The following is an 8,938-nucleotide window of genomic DNA, read 5'->3' as shown; positions in this document are numbered from 1 at the left end:
TTTGGATTCAAAAATCAGAGGCAGTAAGCACCTGTAGCACCCCTCAATGGAAAGATGTTTGTGCTGGACAGCCCTCCATCTTCTGTTTCAATTAGTGGGCTAAACATAGCCAGGAATACCTCACATCAAGCTTCTAAATGTGGTGCCCACAAAGAGAGTTGCTAAACTGAAATCCCTAGTAGCTATTATAGTGAAGAAACAATTCTCTTTTCCTTTGGCTCCTTGATTTAAATATAAAAAATATATGTGAAATGTTTTTTTCAGAATAAATATAAGCCAGCATTCAGGTAGCCTCTGATAAGGCTTTGAGGCAATTGGTATATTAGCAGGTTGTGGAACTTGGCCTGAATTTTTGGGTAGACCTGTGTGGTGCCAGGAGTTGGACTCAATGATCCTTATGGGTCCCTTCCAACTCGGGATATTCTGTGATTCTATGATTCTGTGATTCTCTTGCTGAAGATTTTGAAGAACTGGGTAAATATTTGTCAGGAATCGTGTAAGTCTATCTAGGAGGGAGGGGTGGAGGGGTTGGGGAAGACCAAGGGAAGTTTCTTAAGGTTCTGGTTATCTATGATTCTCTGAGATAAAAGGTGTCTAAAAGCATCAGGCCAAAATAGAAGAGACACTTTCCTTTTAGGACAATCCTAGAAGAAAAACAAAATTCTTGTGCTATACAGCACTGCACTGAATTCAGCTGTAAAAGCTATCATAATAACATTCAACCAACTGTGCATACAAAATGCATACACAGTTACAATAACCATCGTATGACTAAATGTGTATTTACCTAAAGCCATTACTTCCCTAGCCTTGCATTTTTCTGTAGGCATTGACTGATACTTGCAATTATGGTGACTCCATGCATAATTCAGGGCAAAAACACTGGGCCAGGTTCATAATGTTTATTTTTCAAGGAAGCATCAATCTTCTCCTTAGAAAGAGAAAAAACAGTGAAAAACTGGTTAATAAAAATAGCAAGCAAGCAAGCAAGCCAGCACCTCCAGCCCAAGTGTGTCAATTATAATTCATTCCATTTCAGCTGCAATATTCAAAACATATCATGAGCACCATGCACTGATGCGTATATACCCATGCCAAAGGAAAGTGTATCACAGAGCAATATACCATATACTACAGTGACTACCTGGATTTTGAGTCCCTGTTCCTTCCTAAAAAATATAACAATTTCAGCAAATTCCGTGGAGTTAGTCCAGATTTATTTTGGTGGAAGAGTAAGGAAATGTAACTGCTGAGCTGTGGGTTTCACTGAGGAGTCATTCAGTGAGAAGTTCTTACAGAGAAAGGTTTAGATAAGAACAGCATAGAAATCTAAATATTAACAGTGTGTTGGGGAAAAAAAAAAAAAAAAAAAACAGAATAACCCACCATAACCCACCAAAAGGTTTTCAATGACTGATGGTAATCACGATTTTACTAGGGAGATTGGGGATGATTTTTTTCCTTTATTTTATTTTATTTTATTTTGATATCTGGATTGCCTAGTCATGCCATATTGTGAAGTTGTGAGTGGACATTTCAATGTTTTGCCCAACCCACAATGCTTCTGAAAAAGTTATTTTTCTACCCATATTTAAGTGGAAAGCTTTCTAGAAACTGGGGAGCTTACACTGAAACAATTTTTCCTGTATGGTTTTATTGACGTTACAGAATCCTAGCTGAAATTTTTCATCAGTTGTCTCCAGAGATGATGCATAATCGGCTTAAAAGAAAGAGAACACAGATAAGACTAAATCATCCTTCCCAGTGTTACTGAATTTGCAAAAGCAAGCCATTTCTGGTCTCCTATTTCCCTAATAGAAACTCCTCGGAACTAGCCATATCTCTGATGCTGTTGTTTTAAATTTAAATGTCTTTAAATTTTATATACATTTTTAAATATATTTTTGGACTTAATCAAAATGCTGATGTATTATGAATTAGGACAAATTTCATGCAGTCCAGGAATAAATCACTACCTATTCTGCTTTAGAGACCCTCTGGCACTGATAAGCCTCTCTCAAGGAAAAAAGTAAACAGCAGAAAGGGAGGCCCTCGGCAGAGGTGATCTGAGCTGAAGGCAGAAAGGACTGACCTTAAATAGGCTCAGCCCCACCCATCATGTCACAGGATTTTAGCTTCCTAACAAAGCTGCAAGCATTCAAAGTTGATGGCAATAACCTGGTGATAAATAGGGTGAAGCAACAGCTTTCTGCTCGCAATCTCTGGATTTAATATTGAGTCCCTAAAAATGTACAGTATCATGTCTTGACCCTTGACAGATTGAGTAGTGATGATCCTGCAGAGCACACTACTGATAATCTCTGTGTTGTTGCTGCAAATGCCAACAGAAGCTCTCCTGCTTGTACAGGTTGGTCCTGAGATAGCCAAGCTCTTGAACTCATCTTCAAAGGCTGTACATACAGGAGTGCTTGAATGGCTCAGGGTATGTTATCTGGGCTTTTGACCCTTGCAGATCATCTTCATCAACTCATCAACTGGCATTACTTTAAGCCTTCATCTAGCTGAACTTGTTGGCTGTCTATTGGATGAATGCAGGCTTGAGGAGATGGGTAATGCAGTATTTGAGAGGCCTTCAGTTCTTCATTTCTACATTGAACTGGCTTTTCTTTTTTTTTTTTTTCCCAAAGCAATATTGTCAATTTGGCAAGACCAGAATTAGAAAAAATTAATTTCCAGAATTAGCAAAAATTGTGCTTGTGTGTGAGTATGTGAGAATGGGAACTATTTAAGTGCATGCATGAAGGAAACAGTGAAAACATACGTGTGTGTGCGAGTACCCAATGCATTGAATTTATCATATTATCAATACATCATCAATGTGTTGAAAGTATCAGAATTCCCAGCCATATTTCAACTGTTTTTCACAGGTGAAACTTCTGGGGATAAGTTCTCCACCCTGCAAAGAGTTTTTAGAAGGGCTCATCCATTGTAGAGTGTTATTACAACACTGTGTTCACCTCTGATTGTCATGCAACATGAACATGAATTTTACTTGCAGACTTTCATCAGTTTTGTTGAGAAGCAGTTTGAAAATGGCAGATGGATATTTTAAAGTGTACTGGATTTTCTGACTAGCATCCAGTGATGACAGCACAATACCTGTCAAAACTTCACATCTAGTGGCTGCCGTTCCTCTACACATCCTACTTTTTATCCCAGCCAAGATCCAAGCAACTTTTATTCAGACTCCGGAGTTAATAGAAGGGACACCATATTCCAGTAGCAGTTAGCTGGGAGTTATCAAGGACTGAGGATGGCCAGTGCAGCAGCCCAGCACACTAGCTGTTTCCTCACAGCAGGACTGGGAACTGGGAGAGAGGGGGAATGCATGATTGAACAGAGTTTGCATGTTAAGAGTATCAAACACAGCTACCACATTATTCTCAGGGGCAAATTAAATGTAAGGGCCAGCCCTTCGTGCTGTACAGGAGGACATCACAGTTCTTGTACAAACATACATGTTCATGTATAAATACCATATATACTTGAAAGTGCACCCAGACACACATACACAGGTAATCTCAAGATCCATAATAAATTGCTAGTAAGGGAAAAAGAACAATAAAAAATTATTCCCAGTTATGAATAAAGCAGTTTAAACTCTCAAGATAAAACTCTTATTAATATAGAATACTTGTATTCCGTATAGCTGTTTTGAATACTTCAGTTCAAAAATTATCCATAAATATCAGGCCTGAGCCTGAGCCCACCACACCAGACACTTTCCTGAAGCTTGAAAGCTGTTTAATCTTCTTTTCTGGCCTCTCTGAGATAACTTCTGAGTGGATTCTGTAAGCTCCTTATGTTGAAAGGTAAGCACAGTGCAAGGCTAGAAGTTTGCCAGATCCCTTCAGAGGGTGGACACATGCTGAGCTGGACCAGTTATGACAGTACTGTGCAGTCAGTAAACACTGACAGACTTCAGAATTTTGTACAAAAGTCTGTGTACACTGAAGCAAATATATATATATATTAGGCATTTCCTCATGACTATAAGAAATCACTAGGAAATTACCAAGAGAGAGAAAAAGACAAATATTTTCAAATGAATGGTCTAAATCTTTCCCTCTGTGACTGATTGAAATGTGAGTTATGAGGGCTGGGTTCAGCCTTTTATTATGAGACACTGAGTTTCTGCAGTGTGTTTTTCTCCTTTCTTTAATTCAGATCTGTGAAGAAGAAAAAAAAAAGAAAAAAAAAACATGAAATACAAATAAATGACAAAGCACTGAGAATTAGACCATTTGTCTGTAAAACCAGATATAATCCCCAAAATAGCAAAACACAGAAAAATGCATCAAAATGTATTAGAGATGACAAGCCATATATTGCACAGGCTATTTATGCAACTGTAGATCACATATCAGTACCAGTGAGTCACAGAAGCCTAACATTAAATGTAAGAGACATCATACAGACTAATGTTAATTAAAATGACAATTACTGTTAAGTCCAGCATTTTGCTAGATATGGTTACAGATAAAAGGCCAGTGAGGTGTTCACAATTATGAACAAAATAAAAATTTCCACCTTGGAGGTATATATATTAATATATATATATATATATATATAAATACATTAACATATTGCTAGTAGGAAAGAGTGGTGGAAAAAATATCAATCCCTGTGAATACACCATTTTAAATGCTACAGTGATCTTCCTCACTTCACAATATCTCTACTGGGACTGTACGTTCGTTGTAAAACCCCTTGGCTGTTGCCTGGTGGAGATACTATATGTCTGAAGACCAGTGTTCAGACTTCGGATTTACCCAGTTCAGTTCTCTTGTGCTTAATGTTTCAACACAATTTCACTAGGCTTCGATTACCCCTAAATACCAGGGCTGCAGGCCAGGGCAGGCAGCAGGAGGGCAGTGGGGCAGCCTGGGGCAGGGACCTCCCCTGGTGGCCTTGTCCCACCTCACCCAGATGTGATCTCCACGGCCAGGCTGGAGATGGCCACAGGGACAGGATGGCTCTGGATTCACATCAGGAAAGCAAGGGTAGGATCAACATGGGAGATGGGCAGGCACAGGTACCTAATTTTTCCTTCTAGATGTCTCGAGATCTCCAAATTTACCTCGAAAACAAAAAACACAAAATATGGCAATACAGGTCTGATGAGCGTGGTCTTCAGCCTCAACTGCAGAGAGCCACCAAAGAAAGGAGCTGTGCCATAAATTAATACTGTGACAGTTCTCTTTCCAGTGCCCCTCTGGCATGTTTTCACAAAGCACCATTTGTTTTTGAGTGAGCTTTATGACATTGTATTCTCTCCACCTTTACACACATAGGATGTTTGCATCCTTGCACTGTTTCTACACAGCAAGAGGTCCATAAAACTTGTCAGAGTTTCTCCTAGCTTACCTGAGCATGAGAGGTCAGACCCACTCTTCTGATCACTTTCATCTACCAAATAGTGAACATGCTTCTATGGAGGTCAACATTTTGGGTCTTACTGATGTAACTATCTGCCACAGCCACTGGAAACCTTAAAAAAAAAAAATAAATAAAAAAAACACCCTATACATATAGGAGAAGGGAAGGAAGCACTGCATGTGCTGCTTTCCTCTGTTAGGAAATGAGGTATTTCATAATGAAAGTTAGAGGGGATTTGTTTTTATATTCCTTGAATTTTGTGATTAGATAACCCCAGTTTTCCTATGACGATAAACTTAGGCAAGGCCATAGATCAGAGCACAGACCTGGCAGGCAGCACACATGCAGACCCTAGTGACAAAAGACCTCTAAGGTAAGATCTGTGGAGTCACCTGAACTGAGTCAAGGAGGAGCTTGCAAAAAAGCACTGCCATCCCCTATCACCCAAGACAGGCCATCCACTTGACCTGTGAAATTTCAGATCAATATAGTAACTGTTTATGTAATTATAATATTGTTTGCTGAGGTAGTGTTCAGTGCCCATTAAAAGATTTCTGCCCTGTTAGATTAGATGTACTCCAGTCTATCTTGGAGCTGAAAGGGTTGTACCCTTTCTGGATAACATTTGTAACTAGAAGAGAAAAGGTCATTCATAATTATTTTCCTGGTGTACTGGCTTAGCTACTCATCTGATTTATCACGTGTCCTTTCTGACACAACACGAAACAATAAGAGAGTTAGATTGTCTTTAGGGAAAACAGGCATTCAGCTCACAGAATACATCAGTTTCAATAACACACTTCAAAGGAATCCAACTCCTTTCAATATATTCAGGGATTTGTTCACCAGTTTGGGTTGAGCTGCTTGCAAAATAGATAGAAGAAACCTCTTTGTGTGATATAACCAGATGCCATTTCCAGAGCCTGTGACATATGGGCCTTCAGACGTGGAGATAATCACAGAGGATAATTCTTGAGAGCCCGTTAGGATTCCAGAGGAGCTGCCTTGCCATGTGGTGCTTGCTGATGTCTAAATATGATAAATTCACCCACTTTATTTTCAAAAACACAGCTGAAAGATTTTTAAAAGGAGTAACAAGAAAGCAAGAAAGTATAAACCCTAACCACTCAATCAAAGTGAAAAATATATTCCTGATTCCATCCAACTTCAAGGCAAATTAATGAACTAAATAGAAATCTGCAGCTGAAACTCACTGATATGAGAATAATCTAATTTTCCACAATGAGGATTTCAAGGGAGCCTACACAAGCTATTGTTCAGTACAGGTTTTGGGCAGGCACAGGATACACCCCAGTCTTTAAAAACACTGCCCCAACCCCCCAAAAAACCCTCGACCTTTGTATTCAGCATAAGAAGCAAAGAACATAATGCTTATGTCATTATCACAAAAGGTATTTCAAAAATATCTCTTCAAACAGAGGCTCCAAAGTACCGGCTTCCCCAGCTGTGCACACAGGGTCCAGGATGGCATTTTTTCATATGTCATTCCCACTCTGATAATGGCCCCCCAGCACTCACAAAAATAATCCTCCAGGAGGAGAAATGAAAGTAGATGGTTAGGAGTTTCTAAAACACCACTGACAGCTACTCTGCACATCTTCATCCTGCACAGGAGAGGGCCAGAAACCTTCCTTGCTCCATGGATGTGGCTCCTTCTAGCTATCTCTTACCAACGTGCCTGGGAAAGGTACTGGGGATATGTATGCAAGGGTTGGAGTGTGGAGAAGACTACATCAGCATTGGCTTGATGTACTCTGAGCAGGCTTTGCACCTATGGGGACTACCACATGCTTTCATGCTTTGTGCAGGCCATTGGACACATACAACTACATTTCATGCAAAAGCCATTGCTCTGCTGACCTGCAGCATAAGCCTCACAGAGGAGAACAGATCTCAGACATTCTGAAATGAAGCACGTGGGATAACACCATCTCAAGGCTACAGGCTCACCTGAAGGCCCGAGAGAAGGAGCCAGCCTGCTCTGGAGGGAATTTGCCTTAAATAGCAAGGACAAAAGTGAGTTTGTGCCCCTAAATCTTAAGGACAGAGTTTGATTCCCTGCCATGTTAGTAGTATAGGCATAACCAGTAAATCCTTCCACCAGTCTGATACACCTAGTGAAAATGGCACAGAACAGGACCTCTGGAACTAGAATTTTCTCTGGACAGTAGTCTACACCTGAAGAAAAAGGATGACATGGTGTCATCCCTTGAAACTCTGAAATAAAAATTTTAGTGGTGTTCACCATGGTAGCTGAAGGATTTGAAAAGATCTAGAGTCTGTAGGAAAAAGTAGCACCTTTTATTATTGGCTGATGAATCTGTATTTCCCGTAATTTATTTGTGATTATATTAGTTGGTCTTTCTTCTGACATAAAGAATCTTTCTCTGGTTTGGTTTGGTTTGGATTTTTCTCAGTGCAAGGCAAGACACAATGGATGAAATAGCATCTTTTACTGTACAGACAGTGAAAGTCCTTCTGGCCTCCTAGACGCGTGAAAGCGGTACCAAAGTCTCCCACAGACATTTTAAAAGCGATGCAGTTCGAAAACTGCTTAGTACCTTGATAATACTCACCCTAGCTAGACAAAGGAAACTAAAATACCCATGCTGGAGCTAGAAGGGGGTCAGCTGCTGACAAACATGCCTTACCTCTAGGACACACTTCGTTTGTAGTGCATGGCTACTCACTTGGTTGAGCATAACCGTCCAGCTTAGCTGCATGGAGAGCATCTGGCAGACCTCTTCGTGTCTCTTAGAACCAGCCCATCAGAGACCTCTCTACCTACTCAAACAGATCCAAGAAAACCAGTTGCCTTCACTCTCTTATACATGAATTGCCTGAGAGGACAATCTGTTATTTTCTGTAGATAGTATAAAACTTTGTGTGCAAGTTCTGGAAACCTGTACTTTAAGATATGAGCAGGCAAATGGGACAAAAAAAAAAAAGCCTGTTTTCAACTTACTTGTAAGTTTTGAACTGCTCCATAGCTTGACTATGATGCGAGGCAACAGCAAATTTGCATTATCCGCCTTGGGAATGTGAATTTTGTTCATACGATTGTAATAGAACATCCTCTGACTTGAGAAAGAAAATAATATGAGCTGTTAACTTTTCACATTTTTCATACCTCCCATTTTAAGAAGAGTACTTCAAGTGCTGTCATTAAACTCATTTAACTGAGGAACTAGAACAAATATATGGGATTTCCATAGTACGGGAGATGCTGATCATTCTGTATTTGTTTTCTACAGAAATTACAAAGAAAAATGGAATGTATGAATGGAAGGAACAAAAGTTTTGCTTGACTATGATTCAGAAATTTTGGAACTTTTGGATTAAAATAAATCCTCTCTTGGCGTTCCAAGAACAAAGTTTTTCTCTTTGATTTACTGGCCTGAAATGAAAATTTTGTTTTGTTCTGAGTCAACATTAATCTCCGTGTCCATTCCAGCTGCCAAAAACCTTTTGAAAATCGTGTCACCTCATCCTCTTGTTCTCTCAGACGTCACCGTTC

General features: G+C 39.7%; 1 long non-coding RNA gene across 1 annotated transcript; it reads right to left on the bottom strand.

Moving 5' to 3' along the window:
- Positions 1-324: 324 nt before the first annotated feature.
- LOC308188369 lies at positions 325-2,052 on the bottom strand. The gene is made up of 3 exons (XR_013945455.1): positions 1,977-2,052; positions 1,628-1,720; positions 325-931 (listed from the first exon to the last, which is right to left on the bottom strand). It is a non-coding gene; the product is annotated as an uncharacterized lncRNA (long non-coding RNA).
- Positions 2,053-8,938: the final 6,886 nt, after the last annotated feature.

This window comes from Anser brachyrhynchus (genome assembly GCF_964034855.1).
Source record: "Anser brachyrhynchus genome assembly, chromosome: 1".
In the NCBI taxonomy this organism is placed as follows: Eukaryota; Metazoa; Chordata; class Aves; order Anseriformes; family Anatidae; genus Anser; species Anser brachyrhynchus.
The sequence above is the reverse complement of the archived record's forward strand: the minus strand, read 5'-3'. Positions and strand labels throughout refer to the sequence as shown.